This window comes from Sus scrofa, chromosome 13 (genome assembly GCF_000003025.6).
Source record: "Sus scrofa isolate TJ Tabasco breed Duroc chromosome 13, Sscrofa11.1, whole genome shotgun sequence".
NCBI lineage: Eukaryota > Metazoa > Chordata > Mammalia > Artiodactyla > Suidae > Sus > Sus scrofa.
The window spans coordinates 123,225,597-123,247,928 of NC_010455.5; the positions used below are offsets into that span (position 1 = coordinate 123,225,597).

Sequence of the window (22,332 nt, forward strand, 5' to 3'; positions counted from 1 at the left end):
GAATGTCAGAATGTTACTTAACTTGGATATAGTTTTTGTAGTCATAATTATTTAAATTAATATGAGGTCATTCTGGATAGGGTGGGCCCTAAATCCAATGAGTGGGAGTCTTCTAAAAAGAGGAGAGGACACACAAAGATACACACAGAGAGGAGGCCATATGAAGACAGAGGCAGAGACTGGAGTGAAGCAACTGCAAACCGAAGAACACCAAGGATCACAGGGAGCCACCGGCAGTTAGGAGAAGGCAAAGAAAGATCCCTCCCTTGAGCCTTCACAGGGAGCATGGCCCTGCTGTTTCCTTAATTTTGGACTTTCAGTCTCAAGAACTGTGAGGAGATACATTTCTGTAGTTTTAAGCCACCTAGTTTGTATAATTTGTTACAGCAGACTTAAGAAACAGATGTAATATTTAACTCATATCCTGCTTCCTGTGTGTTTTAATAAGCCCATTCAGATGATTTTAAGATATGTCCAGAAATTCCTTTATCCTTCCCTTCAAGAGGTAGAGCCTAATTCCTCTCCGCTTGAGTGTGGACAGACCCTAATGACTCCTAATGAATGAGTAAAGTGGAAATGAAGGCATTGCGACTCTGAAGACCAGGTCAAGAGTTAGCAAACTGTAGTGTGTGGGCTAGCCACCTATTTTTTGTAAATAAAGTTGCTTTGGAACATATGCCCATTTGTTTACGTATTGTATGTAGCTGTCTTTGCACTAAAACAACTGAGGCAGGTAGTTACAATGGCATGCAAATCTAAAATATTTACTGTTCATCCCTTTAAGAAAGTTTTCTAATCCCTGAACTAGGTCATAAAAAGCAATGCAGCTTTTTACCTACTCTTGTTAACTTACTCTGGGGGAAGCCAGCTGCCTTGTCAGAAAATTCCTTTTGTTAAAGACCTGACGCCTCCTGCAAACAGCTATGTGAGGGAACGGTATGGGAAATACAACACTGACTCTTGAACAGTGTGGTGGGGGTAGGGGTGGGGAGTTGGGAACCCACCCTCTGTCCAGTCAAAAATCCACATGTAGCTTACAGTTGACCTTCTATAATTGTGGATCCTCCATATCTGCGGTTCCACATCTCAGGATTCAACCAACTGCATATCATGTATACTATAGTATTTGCTATTTTTAAAAGGCCATTTTTAAACTGGACCCACACAGGTCAAACCTGTGCTGTTCAAGGGTCAACTTTATTTAGTTTCTCAAGCCCCAGGCAAGCCTTCAGATGACTGCATCCCTGGTCAACAGCTTAACTGAAACTTCCTGAGAGACCCTGAGCCGGAACCACCCACATAAACTGCTCCTAGATTCCTGACCTTCAGAAACATTGTGAGATAATAAGCATTTGTTGTTTTAGGCTGCCAAGTTTTGGGCAATTTGTCATGCTGCAGTACATAACCAATTCACTCATCCTTCGCTTGTGTAGTTTTCTATGCTGCCTACAGGCTGCTCTATGTGCCTTATCTAGGCCTCTGGCTCTTGCTATTTCAGGACATACTGAGAAATAAGATCTTTATATAAAGCCACCCTGAGATGACACAGATAAGACTCTTCAGAAACAAAGGATATTGGAAGACAGGGGCTAAATTTCTTATATTTTTCATAATTCTCCTTACTAACCAATATAGCACTGTGTATGATCATTGCTACTGAGTATGACTCTCACTAACAAAGTGTTAGGTTTGTAAACCATGCATATTCGAGTTATTAGGCAGAACGTTTGCTCTATTACGTTGCTATTATTTATCTAAAAAGGAGTATTAGGATATGCCATTATAATCTTTGTTGGGTATACCTCGAGTTTTAATTGCTTTCTATAAATATTAACCAAGTTATCCCTAGTCAAGGTGGTACTGAGTTCTCTGGTTGTATAGTCTTCCATTGATGCATAACAGTATTATCTTAGTGGCTTAAAACAACACACACTTATTGTCTCAGTTTCTGTGGGTCAGGACTCTTAGCATGGCCTAGTTGGGCTTTCTGCTTAGGGCCTCACAAGGCTTCAATCAAGATGTTGACCAGGATTGGATTCTCGTCTGGAAGCTTGACTGGGGAACTCCTGTGGTTGTTGACAACATTCAGTTTCTTACACTTGTAAGACTAAGAACTTCAGTTTTCTTGTTTTGGGGGTTTTGTTTTTTGCTTTTGGCCATACCTGCAGCCTGCAGAATTTCCTGGGCCAAGGATAAAACCCAAGTCACAGCAGTGACAACACTGGATCCTTTACTACTAGGCCACCAGGGAACTCCAGGTTTTAGGTTTTTTTGATTGTTATTGCCTCTTGACTAGAGGCTTCCCTCAGCTTACAGAGACTATGTCCACGCTTCTTTGCCATGTGAGGTTCCCCAGCATGACCATTTGCTTCCCCTCAGTTAGCAAGAGAGGCATATGGTTTTTATATAACATCATCCCATCATTATGTACATGTAATCATGTGCATCCTAGTACCTTTACTGTGTTCTATTGATTAGAAGCAAGACTTACTCACACTCAAGGAGAGGGATCACACAAAGGTGTGTGAACATTAGCAGGTGGGGATCACAGGAGCCACCTTAACAGTACATCTGCCACAACAGACCTGGAGGTCCTGCAAATATTTCTGGCAAGGTAGAATTCATACCTTACCAAAGATGTACCTAAAAAAGGAATGTGGTGCATTTTTTTCCTCCTTCATGCTGCAAATGGATGGCACAAAGAAGAGTATTAAATAGAAGAATAGAGGATAAATGAATAGAAATGGGATCATGAAAGGCAGGGAAGATAAAAGATATACCTAATTCCAAAACATGCTTTCAGGCTGGAAAATGCCGTATCTGGGAGCAGCTTGGCTTGCAGATAGCTAGACTGGCCCTAAGCAAAGGCTTCCTGCATATGAGGAGCTAAAGATGCCCATTTCACAAGGTCCCGGGCATAGTGTAAAAAGTTCTATTATTTGTTCCTTTTCATCATACCTGCATAGATTGTGTTCACACTTTAGCACAACCTTAGAGTAAGAAGGGCGACAGTAAATGTGATCCCACATCTACCTTGATGTGTGACAGGCATTCACTTATTCATTTAGTGAGTTGCTATTGAATGCCTACCACTTCTATACAGGCCCTTTGTAGAGGCTCTTCAATTTTACATGTTCTCGTGGGGATCAGTAGGTACCAGTGCTACCATCTACTGGCTATACCTGCTGTGGGCGTGGAAGGAGGAGTAGAGAAACACGTGCTTCGTTTCTGCCAGCTCTGGTATAGTGTTCTTCCAAGGAATTTGGTGGTAAAGAAGAGGAAAATGAGTAGATGGGTCAGGGGGAAATAATGACAAGGAGGGACGTGGACATGCTTATAGGCAAAGGAGAAACCCAGACAGTAAGAGATTGGAGGTGATACATTCACCTGTGCCAAAAGACTCTGTTACAGCGTAGATGCTCAGTTGTATCAGTTGCCTTACCCCTCTCCTTACGCAGTCTCTCCTTTCCTTTTTCCCCTTAGATCTGTATTACACTCCTCTACTGTGTGTCATACATGCCAATAGATGCCATAGTAACCAAACTAAATATACCCCTGAACCCTTTGCCTTTCTGCCCTCTCCATCTTGGAAATGTCATTAGCCGTTTTAATAATCACTTCTTCCCAGACTTACTTTCTCCACCCCTTGTCAACTTTTGGCCCTTTGCGCCAACCCAGAGTATCTCCCAAATCTTGTTTTCTGCTGCTGTGTTGATTGTTTTGCCTCCTCAGTTGGGTCCTCACTGCAGATTGGTGGCCTTTAATTCCTCTCTATTTGCATTTGCCACAGTAGCTATCCAAACCTCTTCTGTTCCTCCTTATCTCATCTCTGTGGTCCTTCTCAGGTGACCTTGCCTCCTACAGTGGGGGCCTCTCAACTTCTTGCTCATCTCATAATCTTTTATTGCCATCCTCACTTTTCTATTTTCTTGTCAAACAAAGTAAGGAAATAGACACACATGCCCCTACCTTCTGGGAAAGGTTTTTGGTCCTAGACCCTCCCCCTCCTCAAAGCTTATCCCAGCCATGAGCATCCCTCACTGGAGTGAAAAGATACATTACCCACTATAGCAGAGTATATTACAGAATCATTTCCAGGCCATCTGTGCCTCCACATTTGACATCTCTCTTAAAATTAGAGGAGGAAAAAAACTGTAACAAGTTTTAAATTTTTTTCTTATTAGGGCCACACCTGTGGCATATGGAGGTTCCCAGGCTAGGGGTCCAATCAGAGCTGTTGCTGCCAGTCTACGCCACAGCCACAGCAACACCGGATCTACGCCACATCTGCGACCTACACCACAGCTCATGGCAACGCCAGATCCTTAACCCACTGAGCGAGGCCAGAGATTGAACCCGCAACCTCATGGTTCAGATTCGTTTCTGCTGAGCCATGACTGGAACTCCTAAAGTTAAAATTCTTGAAATAAATTAAAATAATAGTATTTATAATAGTGAGTATTATTAAATTAGCAAATTTTAAAACTTAATTTTGTCCAAAATGGTACATTTGTACTTCATCGATAATTTAGAAATTTAGATTAAAAGAGAAGAAAATAGAGAACTATGTCTAGATACTCAAATTGCAACAGAACAAAGGGTGGGGGGAAAATGTATACATGTAAGAATAACTTGATCCCCATGCTGTACAGCGGGAAAAAAATAAAAGAAAAAAAAAGAGAAGAAAATAAAATCATCACTATTCCTACATCTGGAAATAAGCATAGTTAATACTAAATTTATTCTTCTAGTCATCTATATATGTTAGTTTACATGATACCTATTATGTTATTTTCCTTTTTTACACTTTGTTGTGAATATTTTTATCTTTTCTTATATATTTTAACATACAATTTGCAAAGGTTTTAAATATTCTAATGTATAATTGTACCATAATTTATTTAATAAAACTTCCCTTGAGGACTATTCTATTTTCCCAATGATTTGTGTTTTAAATAACTATGTGATGAAATCTGTATAGCTAGACTCTTTTTGCAATTTCCTGATTATTCATTTAGAATAAATTCCTTGAAGTTGAATTTTGAATCAAAGAATATTTGCATTTTAAGCCTACTGATACCTGCTGCCAAATAATTGTACTTCAAAAAAGTTGTAACAAGCATTTAACCATCCGCAGTATATAAGGGGTTCCCATCATGGCTCAGTGGTTAATGAGCCCTACTAGCAACCATGCGGACTAGGGTTTGATCCCTGGCCTCGCTCAGTGGGTTAAGGATCTGGCATTGCTGTGAGCTGCAGTGTAGGTCGCAGACACAGCTCAGATCCCGCATTGCTGTGGCTGTGGCTGTGGCTTAGGCTGGTGGCTACAGCTCTGATTCGACTCCTAGCCTGGGAACCTCCATGTGCTGCCAGTGTGGCCCTTAAAGACAAGGAAAAAAAAAAAAGAAGCAGTGTATATAAGAGCAGACTCTTATACAAGAGTCTGTTTTCCCACACCCTTTCCAAAACAATGTATTAAAAAAAGCAATTTTAGCCACTTTGCAAGAAGAAACGTGTATCTCAGTTTGATTTAATTTGAATTTCTTTGATACTAAATCACACATTTTTCTTACTGTCCATTGCACATCCCTTTTTTCTTTTGTAAATTGCCTGTTTATGAACTTTTTCCTCTTCCCCTTGTCTTATTTTTATGTTTCTCTGCCTTGATAATTTTTTAACTCACAGTTGTTCAAATTATTAATGTGTACTTTGTATTTTCTGGTAGCTCTAAACTAGGTTTTCCTCAACACAAAGGACAAACTCCTTTTGCATATAAGATAGACTAGAGAAAAAAATGACATACATATATATGGCATACATACAATATACGTGTGTGTGTATCTGCCCAACATAGCTTAACAAAGCCACTTAATACTGTTCTGTGTAGCTTATTCTGTTTCTTTATGCAGCATTATCTTATTGATCATCATTCAGAGTTCTGAAATAATTAGTCATTTAATTAAAAGTAAAGCATAATAACATTGATCTCAGTCTCCCTGTCTGACTTATGAATTATTCTTCAGTATTATTATTGTATTGAAATTTCTTTTTTAAAAATTTCAAACATTTTTCAAGTTTGCAGTAGATGGCAGCAGTAGAAAGCATTCTTTCATTTGGTTAAAAATGTAATCAGGCATTTATAGGGGGCAGTATAAAAGAATTTGTCCTAAATGTGAAGAGCTTTGTGATAGAGGCTACTCCAGAAATGTAAATTCAGTGTGAAATTTGTAAATATTTCATAGCATAGTTAGGAAGTTAGCTCCAACAAATACTTTCTTTGGTAAAATACATTTATTTTTCAGTGTTGCGGTATTATAGCATGTTTTACTATTTTGGGGAATCTTATTCCCCCATCACCTCTTTTTATATTTATTGCGAAAGCCACCAAGGCACCCAGCCTCTTTTCTAGAGGAGTGGCCTTTTGAATGATGACCGTTTAATATAAAGCCTAGAGTAATTTTAATAGACTGAAAATACTTGCTAGGACAAAGCTTCCATTTTTTTTTTCACCCTTTTTATGGCCCCACTTGTGGCATATGGAAGTTCCCGGACTAAGGGTTGAGGTGGAGCGGCAGCTGCAGGACTATGCCACAGCCACAGCAACACCATATCCAAGCCCCATCTACCACCTACACTTCAGCTTGCAGCAAGGCTGAATCCTTAACCCACTGAGCAAGGCCAGGGATTGAACCCATGTCCTCATGGACATGATATCAGGTTCTTAACCTGCTGAGCCACCACCAGAACTCCAACAGCTTCCATCTTGAGTGATCTTCAGTGGAGCTTCATTTTGCTAATTTTAAAATTCGGGGCCAATATGTGTCTCAGGAGTATTTGTAATAATTGTCTTTAGATCATAACATTGCCCCTGAAGTTGTTTAAGCATTGTCTGTAGTTCATTCATAAGAGGGGCAAGCACAAGATCTGAGGACACGCCTGCTTTTGTTTTCAAAGTGCAGTGACAGGTGTATATTTGCCCCATAGGCCAGGAGGGTGGCTATATATTAGGCCTAGTGGTTCTGAGGTTTGAGGGGGAGAAGGAATACTTGCCACTCTTCCCTCCTCAGAGTACAACTTAGAAGAGAAGGTTTCTAGTGAAGCATGGCTGTTGTTGGCTAACCAACACAGAAGAGATCCCTAGGTTTTAGAGGTGGTTTTTAAAAGATTAAAGCAATACAATTTTGTGGCCTTAGGAAAAAGAAGAATTTCATGAGAATCGAAAATACATTCCCAGCTTCTTGCAAGTTTAATTACATTCTAACAGAGTACTTAAGAATTGATTCAGGAATTTCTGACATGGCACAGCAGAAATGAATCCGACTAGGAACCATGAGGTTGCGGGTTTGATCCCTGGCCTTGCTCAGTGGGTTAAAGATCTAGCTTTGCCGTTAGCTGTGGTGTAGTTTGCAGATGCGGCTCTGATCCCGCATTGCTATGGCTCTGGCGTAGACTGGCAGCTGTAGCTCCAATTGGATCCCTAGCCTGGGAACCTCCATATGCCCTAAAAAGCAAAATCAATCAATCAATCAAAATATAAATTAAAAAAGAATTGATTCAGATATTCCTGAGTCATATTTTCTGTATTTCCAAAGCATTTATTATCAGGAAACAAACTGCTTCTGTAATACTTTTATGACCATTTCTATTCATATCTTCTTGGGTCTTGCTTGTTTGTCTTTGTTTTAGTAGTACCGTATGGTTAAGCTGGTATTTTCTCTTATGTTAAATTGTATATACCTTTGAGACAAAACGTGATTTTTAAAATTCTCGTTGGCTTTTCTTTAGAACCAAGGACAGTATTCTATGTCCCAGGAGTACTCAGTGAATCTTAATTGACTGCCCCAGAAAAAGAGGCAGTACTGCGATTCATTGTTATCCCACAAAAATATACAAAGAATATTTAGGAGATCTGGGATCGATTCCTGGTTCTGCCACAAATTCCAAGACTATGGACAAATATCTGAACCTCTGTTTCTTCATATATAAAAAAAGATGACAGAGGGAGTTCCTGTTGTGGCTCAGTGGGTTAAGAACCCGACCAGTATCCATGAGGATATGGGTTTGATCCCTGGCCTCACTCAGTGGGTTAAACAACAGTGTTGCCATGAGCTGTGGTGTAGGTTGCACATGCAGCTCAGATCCTGTGTGGCTATGGCTGTGGCTGGCAGCTGCAGCTCTGATTCAACCCCTGGCTTGGGAACTAACATGCTATAGGTGCGGTTCCAAAAAAGCAAAAAAAAAAAAAAAAAAACAGGATATATTTTTGTTTTAAGGTTTTTCCCAGATCCTTGATTCTCTTAGTATTTCTTCTCAAGATGTCTAGAACAGTCATTGCTTATTTATCTCATTTAAGAACTCACCATATACCACCTGGTAATAGGATACAGACTAAGCAGCAGTAGCAGAGGGTCTCAAAAATTGAGGTGGCTCAAAAAGGGAAGAATGGTATTTCGATCTTCATTAAAAGTCCTAGAATAGGTAGGTACCCCAGGACAGATGGACACCTCTGGTTCACCAGAACATTCAAAGCCCAAGGCTACTTTATTTTTGTTGCTCTGCTGTTGCCCGGGGTACTGTCATCTGCATGGTAGAAGCTGACTCAGCATGGAACATAGAGTCCAGCGAGGCAGCTTCATCTCCAGGAAGACCTGGAAGTTAACAGACGTACTTCCACTCAAACCCCATTAACTAGAATTTAGTCATGTGGTCACATCTACAACCAAGAAAATAGAGAAGTCTTTAGCAGCATGGTATGTACCCACCTAAAACTTTAAGAGTGGGGTGTAAATAAAAGGAAAGAGGGGTTTGTATACTGGTCTCCACCACCATGCCCTCTGTTATGATTTTAAACCACTCTAATTTTTATTTCACTATTTACTGTTCTTCCATTTCTTTCTTTTTGCTTTTTTTTTCCTTTTTTTTTTTTTTTTTTGGTCTTTTGTCTTTTTAGGTCCACACCCTCGGCATATGGAGGTTCCCAGGCTAGGAGTCAAATCGGAGCTATAGCTGCTGGCCTATACCACAGCCACAGCAATGCAGGATCCGAGCCATGTCTGCAACGTACACCACAGCTCATGGCAAAGCCAGATCCCTAACCCTCTGGGCAAGGCCAGGGATCAAACCTGCATCCTCATAGATGCTAGTCAGATTAATTTCCACTGAGCCATGACAGGAACTCCAAGTTCTTCTATTTCTAATGACATAGGCTAAGGTCAGGAATTATGATTTATCCCTGTGTGTGTATCCTACAGCATATGTCAAGGTATCTTGAACATAGATGGCATTCAATAAAAATGTGTATGTTTTATTTATATGTTGATTTTTCAGAGCATTTAAGGAAGCGCTATGTTCAGTATTACCCCACCCCATTATGCTGTTCCATCTACTTACTGGTTGTATAGTGAATGTTTTATGTAAAACTTTAATTCTCAACCTAGTTGAAGAGACTGTGTTGGAACCTATGAAATAGTAAAAAAATATATATATATATTATTTAATATATTAAATATAAATATATATTATAGATAGATTGAGGGCAGGTTGCTACTAGTGGCAAATGTAATATATTAAATATAAATATATATTATAGATAGATTGAGGGCAAGTTGCTACTAGTGGCAACTACTCTCTTTTTGGGATAGCATGCTTACATGTAATAGAAAACTTACAAGCTTTCTAAAGTGGCTTTATCATTTTGTTTTAAGTGTATTTCCTGGACATTACATATAATTATGAGAATTTAAAACAGATCTTTCACTGAAAGATTTTTGGGTTCTGTCTTTTCTGTTTCCTTCATTAGTGTTAATAATAAAGAGCTGGAGTTCCTGTCGTAGCTCAGCAGTTAACGAATCTGACTAGCATCCATGAGGACGCAGGTTCAATCTCTGGCCTTGCTCACTGGGTTAAGGATTTGGCGTTGCGTAAGCTGTGGCATTGCCATGAGCTGTGGTGTAGGTCACAGATGCAGCTTCGATCCTGTGTTGCTGTGGCTGTGGTGCAGGCCAGCAGCTACAGCTCCAATTTGACCCCTAGCCTGGGAACCTCCATATATGGCCCTAAAAAGAAAAAAAAAATTATAATGAAGAGCTGACTGCAGTGCTGAGTGTGGGTCTACACAGAGTGAGCCTGTTTATGGATAGTCATTTAAAGATCTTACATGTCTATGCAGCTCTTTAAAAACAGGCCACATTTTACTGACAATGTTAACATCTTCTCCCTTCTCACTTCCAGTTATCTCTCTGCTGCACTTGTACACTATTATCCAATATGGAAATGGAAATTATTGGTACATGCCTTACAGTTTTACATTTGATAAGAAGTACCGTGGAAGAACTGTCTGATTTTCTCATATACAGTTTTCCCAAATCCTTCCCCTCGGGTTTACCTCCTGTTAACTATAACCACCCAACCCCAAATGATCACTTTATCAAAAAGCAAAGAAGCCTTGGTTCAAGCCCAGGGCAAACTGCAGCGTAAGGACAGGGTGTGTTTATGTAAGACAAGCTTTTATTCCCTTTATAAACATGCCAACTTGTCAAAGTCAAGCAAAGCCCTGGCAAGTACTGGCTGTAGTCTGGACCAGGAAGAGTGGCTTCCAGCCTTAATTTAGGTTCTTTAGGCTCACACCACATTCCCAGAGCTCTCACTGAGCCTCAAAGCTGGGCATCTTTGTTCTTGGGACATTTTTCTCCAAAGGACAGGACCGCCCCCCCCACCTCCCTGCCCCGAGCTAGGGGCTTGATCTTTTCTTTCTATGTCAACAGAGGGCAGCAGAGAGCACCACCCTCTATAGCTTAGCAAGTATGTCTCAAACTGAGGCCCAATCCCCTAGTGCCTACAGAGACAAATACATGGGCGCTTTTTTTTAGCTATGACAAAGACTGGGGGTGTTATAGGCATGGTGGATGGTGGTGTGAGTCTAGGGAGGCGGGGAGAGTGCTAAACATTTTGCATTATGCAGAAAAGTCCCTTGCATGGAAGAGTGTTCCCACCCCCAAACGTCAGTTAACTTCGGTCTGGTATTGTTCTCCAACCTCAGGTAAAGCATTCCTGCCTAATTTAGCACTTTCACTATTTTGTGTTGTTATTCATCTTACCAAAGCTGCTTGATACTATGGACTGGCTTTTGCATTGTCACTTTTAAAATTCGCTTTAGTTCCCCTCATGGCTCAGCAGTTAATGAAACTGACTGGGATCCATGAGAATGTGGGTTCGATCCCTGGCCTCACTCGGTGGGGTAAGGATCCAGCATTGCCATGAGCTGTGGTGTAGATCACAGATGTGGCTCAGATCTGGCATTGCTATGGCTGTGATGTAGGTCAGCAGCTGTAGCTCCAATTTGATCGATAGCCTGGCAACCTCCATATGCTGTGGAGACCTAAGAAGACCAAAAAAAAAGAAAAAAAAAATTCACTTTATTTTTTAAAAATTTTATTATTTTTATTAAAGCACAGTTGATTTACAATGTTGTACCAATTTCTGCTGTATGGCAAAGTGCCTCAGTTATATACACATATACATTCTTTTTTATATTCTTTTCCATCATGGCCTATCCCAGGTGATTGGATATAGTTCCATATGTTATACAGTAGGACTAAAATTCGCTTTAAATTTTAGTCAGATAATCATAGTCAGGTCTTTAATGGGGGGGGGGGCAAGAGGTAATGGATAGAATTTAAAAGTATATGTCAGTATGTAACAGAGTTTAGATAGAGCTAGATTAGGTGAGCCAATTTTCTTGAACTTTAATTTTCTTACATATAAAATGAGACTAACATCTACTCTATTTTAAAATATTCTGTAAACTGTAAAGTACAAGATTGTTGGAGTTCCCATCGTGGCTTGGTTGTTAACAAATCCGACTAGGAACCATGAGGTTGTGGGTTCGATCCCTGGCCTTGCTCAGTGGGTTAAGGATCCGGCATTGCCATGAGCTGTGGTGTAGGTCACAGACACGGCTCAGATGCGGCATTGCTGTGGCTCTGGCATAGGCTGCAGCTGTGGCTCCGATTAGACCCCTAGCCTGGGAACCTTCATATACCGTGGATGTGGCCCTAGAAAAGACAAAAAAAAAAAAAAAAGATTGTTTACAAAGAATGCCTTGTACCAGATTTGTTCTCAATTATTATTTCTTCAAAGTAGATATTCGACTTTCTAAAAAAGTACAACTATATAAAGAAGATATTTTAGTATAAAAGACATGTATATAACATGGGACATAGAGAATAACAAGAAATATATGTGTGCTATAGGTATATATCATAGAATAATGATTTTTAAACTTTTTGTACCACAACTCACAGTAAAAAATAGAGCTTTCATAGTGTGCCATTATACACAGGCACATAACAAGTTTCCTGAAATACACTTAACTCCACCTCATGGGATATACTATTTTCTATTCTGTACTATTTTATCTAATTTTTAAAATGATAGTCATGGCCCATTAAAATAATTTTATGGTCTATTAATGGGTTGCATCTCCAATTTGAAAAATATTTTTTCAAAACTCCTTTATATGTTTTTTTGAAACTTTTATTTTTTTATTTTTATAGTGATTTTTATTTTTTCCTTTATAGGTGGTTTACAGTGTTCTGTTAATTTTCTACTGTACAGCAAAGTGACCCAGTTATACATACATGTATACATTCTTTTTTCTCATATTATCATGCTCCATCATAAGTGACTAGACATAGTTCCCAGTGCTATACAGCAGGATCTCATTGCTTATCCATTCCAAAGGCAATAGTTTGTATCTATTATCCCCAAGCTCCCAGTCCATCCCATTCCCTCCCCCTCCCCTTTGGCAACCACAAGTCTGTTCTCCAAGTCTGTGAGTTTCTTTTCTGTGGAAAGGTTCATTTGTACTGTATATTAGATTCTAGATATAAGTGATATCATATAGTATTTGTCTTTCTCTTTCTGACTTGCTTCACTTAGTATGAGAGTCTCTAGTTCAGTCCATGTTGCTGCAAATGGCATTATTTTGTTCTTTTTTATGGCTGAGTAGTATTCCATTGCATATATATACACCACATCTTTTTTTTTTTGGTCTTTTTCTAGGGCCGCACCCACAGCATATGGAAGTTCCCAGGCTAGGGGTCTAATCAGAGCCGTAGCCACCGGCCTATGCCAGAGCCACAGCAACTTGGTATCTGAGCCTGTGACCTACACCACAGCTCACAGCCTGATCTTTAACCCACTGAGTGAGGCCAGAGATTGAACCTGTAATCTCATGGTTCCTAGTCGGATTCGTTAACCACTGAGCCACGACAGGAACTCCTGTAGTGAATAGTGCTGCAGTGAACATGCGGGTGCATATATCTTTTTCAAGGAAAGTTCAAAACTCCTTTATATGTTATGTGAGTTTCTTAAGGAATGTGTTTCTTGTTGTCTTTTTGAATCTATCAAGTATTTGTTCACCTTAATATGGAAAAAAGCATATTACAAAAATGCTAAATATGTAGAGATGTGAACACATTTGTTTTATTATTTCTCACACTTAAAGTTATTATCTGTAGTGCTTACTTGCTACCTTAAAAATATCAGATAGCATGCAATCATTTAAAAATAAATCAAATCTTTTTTGGCTGTTTATGTTTTTGTATGTTCTTTAAACAATTTTCTTAACAGCTTTACTGAGGTAAAATTGACATTCAATGAGTTGCACAAATGTACTATTTGATACATTTTGGTATAAGTATATGCCCATGAGCCCATCACCACAGTCAAGATAATGAACACTTGCCGTTCCCCCAAAAAGTTTCCTCAGGTCCCTTCGTCTTCCCTCTTTGTCACCTTCCCCTTTACCTGACATAATTTTTTCTGTCACAATACATTAGTTTGAATTTTCTACTATTTTATATATATGCATTCATAAAATACATACTCTTTTATCTGGTTTATTCCATACAACTCTGAGATTCATCTGTGTTGTGGCATGATTCATAGGTAGTATATCCCTTTTTATTGCTGAGGCGTATTTCCACTGTTATGGATTTACCACTGTTTATTCATTCACTTGTTGACAGATAGTTGCGTTGTTTTCATTTGGGTGCTATTACAGATCATGCTACTAAGAACATTTGTGTAAAAATATTCATATAAACTTTCATTCACTTGAGGGTAAAATACGTAGGAATGGAATAACAGTATTATATGGTAGCTGTGTTTAACCTTTTTTTTTTTTTTTGCTTTTTAAGGGCTACACCTGGGGCTTATGGAGATTCCCAGGCCAGGGGTTGAATTGGAGCTGCAGCTGCCAGTCTACACCACAGCCACAGCAATGCAGGAGTCTTGCCACATCTGTAACCTACAATACAGCCCACAGCAGCAAGGCCAGGGATCGAACCCGAATCCTCATGGATACTAGTCGGGTTTGTTACTACAATGGGAACTCCTGTTTAACATTTTTTTTTTGGTCTTTTTAGGCCCACACCTACGGCATATGGAGGTTCCCAGGCTAGGGATCGAATTGGAGCTACAGCTGCTGGCCTACACCATAGCCACAGCAACACAGGATCTGAGCCACATCTATGACCTACACCACAGCTCATGGCAATGCTGGATCCTTAACCCAATGATCTAGGCCAGGGATCGAACCCGCAACCTCATGGTTCCTCGTCAGATTCACTTCCGCTGCACCACAACGGGAACTCCTTTTCTTTTTTTTCTTTCTTTCTTTCTTTCTTTTTTTTTTTTCTGTTTAACATTTTAAGAAACTCTGGCCATGTTTTAACAGCTTCTGTTGAAGGAGAAGATAGAACAACAGTTCTATTGAAAAGATTCACCAAGGTGGTTGTCTTTCTGGTGCCCTACCTCTAGTTTGCAGCATGCTCTTTCTCATAGTGCATCAGAAACATCTCCTGCTTAGAGACAATCACCTTTGTCCTGTACAGTTATGGGATTATTATGTCTTAAATCTTTATGGCCAAAAACACTTAACGTAATGGCCTCTTGCCCAAATTTTAAGTCAAAATCATTAAAACAATACTAACTGTAATATATATATATATAAAATTCTTATTTTCCCAATGATAACTTTCATTCTTTAAAACAAATATATCAGCTATTTGACTCCATCAGAAATACATTTCAGGTGTCTCTTTTTTTTCCCTAGAGCTCTGTGCATATAGTGTCCTTAACATTTTATTTCATGAAATAAGTTCAACAGCTTGCTTTTCATTTGCTTATTACTGCCCTTACCACTATCGTAGATCAGGCTGCCAGGCAAACGGATTATTCATAGGCCTGTGGATCAGACCCTTAAAATGGACTTCTTCAATAATTACTGTAGCATAACTTTTTAAAAAAACAGATAATGATACATATTTCTCTGGAAACATATCCAAATTTGGGAGTGATTTTTGTGTAAGCCTCCCAGTTAAGTTATATTTCTCTTACAAACAGTGCCATGAGAGCATAGGTTCTGGAGAATGCTGTCCGTTTTTTTTTTTTTTTTTTTTTAAACTGGCTTTGTGACTTCAAATTATTTAGGTTTTCTGTGTCTCACATTCTTCATCTTAAAATGGGGATTAAAATACCTACTCAAATTATTATTAATTAAATGAGATATTTATATGGAGCCCTCAACACAGTACTCGACATATACAAATGAAAAAAGTCACTGACTTTAAAATATCAAAGGTAGAGCTTGCTATTGAAAAGAAATGTTGGACTTTAAGGATAGCAAAGACAATAATTAAATACAAATAACTGTGAAAAAAGTGAGAAAACAGATTTTGGGAAGTCCTTGGTGGCACGGTGGGTTAAGGATCCAGTGTTGTCATTGCTGTGGCTCAAGTTTGATCCCTGGCCCTGGAACTTGTACATGCTGTGGGTGAAGAAAATAAAGAAAGGAAGGGAGGAAGGGAGGAAGGGAGGAAGGAAGGAAGGAAGGAAAGGAAGAAGGAAAGGAAAAAGAGAATTTAAAAGTTAATCTACCAAAGTATTGACATTATTAATGTCAGAAAAGGAACTCTCATAGTGCAAGGAATCTGATATAGATTTTTTTGGCCACGCCCATGGCATACAACATTTCCTAGTCCACAGATCGAACCTGCACCACAGCAGTGACCCAAGCTACAGCAGTGACAACACTGGATCTTTAACTACTAGGCCATCAGGGAATTCCCAGGAATCTGACATTAATTGGGGTGTCTTGAATATGACAGAAGAGAACAGTTAATGACATAGAAGCTTATGTCAGATTGGTTTAAGCCCCTAAAAAGAGGGTGGGTGGAGGGAAGGGACTGATTGGTTTATGCGATTGGGAGATCCAGCAGAGTAACTAGCTTCAGACATGACTGAGGTTAGGTGCTCAGTTACTATTGTAAGGAATCTGTCTTCTTTCCTTTACCTCTCAGGTCTGCTTTCCTCTGCCCTGTATATGGACAAAGATGGCAGCTCTCTGTTCACATTATACTTATAACTCACATCCCAATTAAACAAAAGTGCCTCCCCCAGTTGTTGTAGCGAACATCCTGGGAATGACATGGGTGATTCTCATAGGCTAGCTTGGGTCATGCACTTATGTTTTCACTAATTGTCATGACCAAGCAGGTGAGTTGGCCAGCTTTGTACTGTGTGTTCACTCTTGGAGCCCTAGCTTCAGGTGGGGTTGGCTTCCTCTGAACCACTCGGACTAAGAGTGGAGGAAAGACAATTTCCTCAAATGAAGAAGTTGCAGGGGCAGACTTAAGAAAAAAAAAAAAATGGTGGTTGTTCACTATTACTATGTTTTGATCTTCAGTTTCGTTACTTGCATTGTGAGGCTAAAATAGAAATGACAATTTGTATCTCACTGAAGAAAGGGGGAAGTGAAATTGGGATCAGAGGAGTAAAAGTTAAATGATTGAGTGTTTTTACATGACCTCTCAGAAAGTAGTAAAAATTCTATATGGACAAGTAAAATAATGTATAACTTTAATTTTTTCAATATGTGAAGTGCCTTTATAAATGCAAGGTATTATTTTTAGTCCCACAATGATTTGGTTTGTGGTGACTTGCCAGAATTTGTATGTTATGGAGTAGTATATTGTTATTTCAGGGATGTTAAATATTTTATTAATTGAGAAATCTATTCACTTTTGATTTGTTTTAATACTTTTTCATTATTGATCAGAGAATTCTTATATCCCTTGTTTGTAATTATCCTTTCGACAGAGGTAACACATTAAAACTTCACTAAGCTGTTAAGATTTATTCTAAACAGCATGTTAAATCTCTAATCTATTGCTTTTCTCTAGTTGACTAGATGTTTTATAATCTTTTGATAAAAAATATTAGACTTCAAATCCACTTAACCCACAATATTCTTCAAAGTTTGCCATAATTGTTGGTACCTTTAGGGTTTTCTTTTATCATAAAGATGATTGTGGAATTTACCAACATGAGACTTTCATCTTTTTAAAAGTTAAAAGATACATATTTAGTATAAAATTTTTATTTATAGTCTACTTTTTCTAAAAAGATTTGAAGTGCTTATCGTAAAGTATATATACAACAAGGTTAACAGAATGGAAATCAATTCCAAAACAAGGAAGATAAAGCAAAAATGATAACCACAAAAAGCTTAAATAAATTATATATAGATATCAAAACATAAATTTGAGCATAAAATTGGCTCTGAGCTTCCCAGCAGGGATAAGAAGATGGCAATTCAGTGGATTACCTTGTTGTCATCTGAAAGGTGGATCCCTAATAATTCAAGAACAGAAAACTTTTATTGAATTCTAAAACTAATTCCTTGTGCAAATTTATTATGTGTGAGACATCATGCAAGATAATGGACAATGTAAAAAGCAATATGGTTCTTCCTTATAATAGTTGTTGATAAAAGCAAAACCATAACATAGCAGTGTAACTCTAAGGAGTACTAAGCTAATGGTATTTAGGTGGCAGCTAGCTTTCTGATGATCTCTTTATCTCCCTTGATGTAAGGATAAATTTTAGTGATAGAATAATTGGGGGGAGAAGGGGTAAATTAGGAGTTTGGGACTAACATATAAAACATTACCATAGGAGTTCCCGTCCTGGCGCAGGGGAAACGAATCTGACTAGGAACTATGAGGTTGCAGGTTCGATCCTTGGCCCCACTCAGTGGGTTAAGGATCTGGTGTTGCCATAAGCTGTGGTATAGGTCACAGATGTGGCTGGGATCCTGTGTTGCTGTGGCTGTGTTGTAGGTTGGCAGCTGCAGCTCCGATTAGACCCCTAGCCTGGGAACCTCCATATGCCGCGGGTGTGGCCTTTAATAAGCAGAAAAAGACCTCCAAAAAAATTACTGTATATAAAATAACCAACAAGGACCTACTGTATAGCTCAAAAGAACTATACTCAGTATTTTATAATAATCTATAAGGGAAAAGAATCTGAAAAAAGGTATATAATCACTTTACTGAACACATGAAAATAACACAACATTGTAAATCAACTATACTTCAATTTTTTTAAAAAAGAATCTTTTTCCTTAAATGTTTCTTAAAAATCACTTTCTCAGACAAACATTTAAGGGGACCTGGACAACAACAACAATAACAAAATTGAAGTAATGGTCTGCTGAGGTCTTTGAATATTGAAATTGTTGTTTGAGAAGCCATATACTTTGAAAGCAAGGAAGGTTAAGGTTAATGTTCTCATATGGAAGTAGAGAATTCTGACTAGTGTTCTCATTTATTAGACAAGTTGTTTTTTATATTAGTTCATACAAACTACATCTTTATGTAGAAAAATTTATATATTTAAGGAGAATTTTTGGTCACCTCACTTAAATTCCTGAGGGTTTCCCCCCACTCACCTTCAGTACCTCAGAGAGTATTCCTCGACCTCCCAAAGGAAAATTATTTGGATGAGCTTTTCTGTGGAACACGTGTCACTAATACATATTTTTAACATTCCCTGCAAAGACCTGTTCAAGTTTTATTATAAACAAAAATGAAGAATCTTGGTTTTGTTTATTCTTTTTTGTGCCTTTTATTCCTAGATGTGCATAGTTGTTGAAATTTCCTTTGTTAAGAGAGTAGAAGGGCTCAGGGTATATGAGTAACAACAGCAATAAAACAAAAACAGCTGCAAGTATTGCTTACAGAGTATCTTCTATATGCAGATACTGTACTGAAGTCTTTATTTTTTTAAATTACTCAGTGAATTTTATTACATTTATAGTTGTACAATGATCATCGCAACCCCATTTTAAACTTCACATGGTAGGCATAGCCTGTTATTATCCCCACTTTATTTTTCCTTTTTCAGATTTAGTGAGATAAAATTGACGTACAGCACTGTATGAGGATTAAGGTGTACAGCATAATGATTTGACTTACATGCATCATGAAATGATTCCTACAGTAAGTTTAGTGAACATATATTCTATCATCTTATATAGATACAAAAGAAAAAAAAAAGTTTTCCTTGTGATGAGACATCATAGGATTTAGATTTACTCTCTTAACAACTTTCATATATAACACACAGTAGTGTTAGTTATATTAATCATGTTGTACCTTAATTACAACCTTAGCACCCATTTATCAAATAACTGGCAGTTACCTTTTGACCACCTTCATCACCATACAAAGTCATTATTAATGACTACATTCCCCACACTGTACATTTCATCTTCACCTTAATAATGAGAAACTGACACTCAAGCTTACCTAAACTTACATATCTAGTAAATGACAGAGTCAGGATTTGAATCTAGATCTCTTAACCACTGGTGCCTGTGATTAAATTTGAATCTTCATGCATTAACATCGAGGTCATTATACTCTTTCTTTTTCCTGGTATTTATGAGAAAAATTGCCAGTGGGTCATAATACTTTGGACTTCTTTTAGATTCTGGCTTAAATGAGTCATTTTCTTTAAAAAACACATTTTTTTTCCCTCAAGGAAAGAGCCAACTCTAGAATAGCTCATATTTTTATAACAGAATAATTGTACCTTAACTTCCTTTTTTTTTTTTTTTTTTTTTTTTTGTCGTCTTTTTAGGGCCTCGCCCACAGCATATGGAAGTTACCAGGCTAGGAGTTGAATCAGAGCTATAGCCACCGGCCTTTGCCACAGCCACAGCAACGCCAGATCTGAGCCACATCTGTAACCTACACTATAGCTCATGGCAACCTGGGATCCTTAACCCACTGACCAAGACCAGAGATTGAACTCATGTCCTCATGGATAATAGTCGGGTTTGCTACTGCTGAGCCATGACGGGAAGTCTCTTAACTTTTCTTCTTAAACTTTTTCCTAATGAGGTTTGAATATCTTCTTGGGAAATGAGTCCAAGGTCATCTTCCAGTCATTATTGAAATTTGAAGCAGTTCATTGGTTTCTTAAAAGAGCTTATTCACCTTCATAATGGCTCTGTAGTCTTCCATGCTTGGTATGCCCACATGCTGAAATAAAAAAAACTTGAGACGATGGGACTTGGCTTAATATCTCTAGAGTTGCAATGCCCCCTTCAGTAGCCACCAGCCACATGTGACTATTTCTCAGTTTAAATAGAATTAAATAAAATTTAAAATTCAGTTCTTAATTATACTACCCACATTTCAAGTACCAAGTTGCCACATGTGGCTACTGTATGAGACCCTGCAAATTATAGATTTCCATCATCACAGGAAATTCTCTGGAAGGGTTGCTCTAGGGTATACATTTTTCATGGCCTCTTCTCCCTACTTTCCATATTCTGTCCCAAAAACAAAATTGGCCTCCTCCAAGAATAACCTCTTTGGTTTCTGTACTGGGGATACAACTTATCTGCCTGATGGTTTCCCACAGCATATGACAAAGAGAAATTTTGGTACAGCTGATATTTCTGTGCTAAAGGGAGGCATGTTAACGCAGACCAAGTTCATCTTTTTGAAATGGCAAGTTCGGAGAGCCAGCTAATTTTTATTTGCCGGATATTGCATATTAAACCAGTATCTTAGGTAGCTGTTATTAGAACTATTTAGACCATCTCTTTCGTTGAATTCCTTCAGAGACCTACCCTGATCCCTGATTGAATAGTGATGTTGCTGTCAAACCTTTTGCAGCCAATGTGTTGGCTTCTATAACGGATTTGGCCAGTTCATTGACGCGTTCCACAAAGAGGTTGCCTCTTTCTATTAGTTAGTCTGTAGTATTTGAAAGTGTGTGTTTTTAAATTTTTCTTTTCTTTTTATGGCCACACCTGTGGCATATGAAAGTTCCCGGGCCAGGGGGTCAGATCATAGATGCAGCTAGGGCGTATGCCACAGCCACGCAACACCGGGTCCTTAACACTGAGCGAGGCCAGGAATCAAACGTGCATTGTTAGAGAGAAAACATCAGGTCCTTAGCCAGCTGAGCCACAACAGAAGTGGGTTTTTATTTTTGTTTTTTGTTTGTTTGTTTATAATCCAGTTGTTTCAGTGTATCCTGGTTGGCTTTGATTGCTCTTGAAACACAGATGTATATTCTTCATCTTCTTTCTTTGTGTGTGTGAGTGTGTGTGTGTGTGTGTGTGTGTGTGTTTATTTTTGTCTTTTTTGTTTGTTTGTTTTGTCTTTTCAGGGCCACACCCACATCATATGGAAGTTCCCAGGCTAGGGGTTGAATCAGAGCTGTAGCTGCTGGCCTGAGCCGTAGCCACAACATCAGATCCAAGCTGAGTCTGCGATCTACACCACAGCTCACAGCAGTGCCAGATCCTTAACCCACTGAGCAAGGCCAGGGATCGAACCATGGCCATGGATTCTAGTCAGATTTGTTTCCACTAAGCCACGATGGGAATTCCCTCATCTTTGTTCCATTTGTGGGTTCTAAAATAATCTTTGTACATGTATGTATTGATTGATATGGGTCAGTGTAGTACACTTAGGCCTACTAGGAATGCACCAGTACTGCGTTGGTCTTGAACACACCCATCTCACATGGTGAATTTCTTTGGTCTGTCTTTTCTATGGTGGTATTCCACAATAAGCTCCAGTAGAGAAATTTGTTGAATATGTTGTTTGCCAATGATATTCTATTGTTTGAACAATATATAGAATAGCATACGGAATATCTTTTGCTGTGTGTAAATCAGTCCTGTGAAGTTGTTTATTTTTTTTCCCCAAATGAGGTAAGTTGTAAGCAGTGCTTAACTAGTGTCAGGTTTGAACCCTTTATAACTACATAAAAATAGGCAACCACTTTCCTTCTCTCAGTTATACAAATAATCTGATTGAGAGAGCAGATATCTGTTCAGAATATCCTTGGTCACTGGACACCTTATAACCAAGGCCTTACATTAACCACTATTTTTCCAGTTTTGAGGATTTGAGGTCATTTTCCAAATTCAAAAAAGTTGTGATTGTATTAGTTAAGTAT

The 22,332-nt window shown here is 38.5% G+C and overlaps 1 protein-coding gene across 4 annotated transcripts in view; it reads left to right on the plus strand.

The window, feature by feature from the left end:
* MAP3K13 (mitogen-activated protein kinase kinase kinase 13) overlaps nucleotides 1-22,332 on the plus strand; it is a 181,475-nt gene that overhangs the window by 49,520 nt on the left and 109,623 nt on the right. The gene's annotated exons all lie outside the window — the stretch shown is intronic.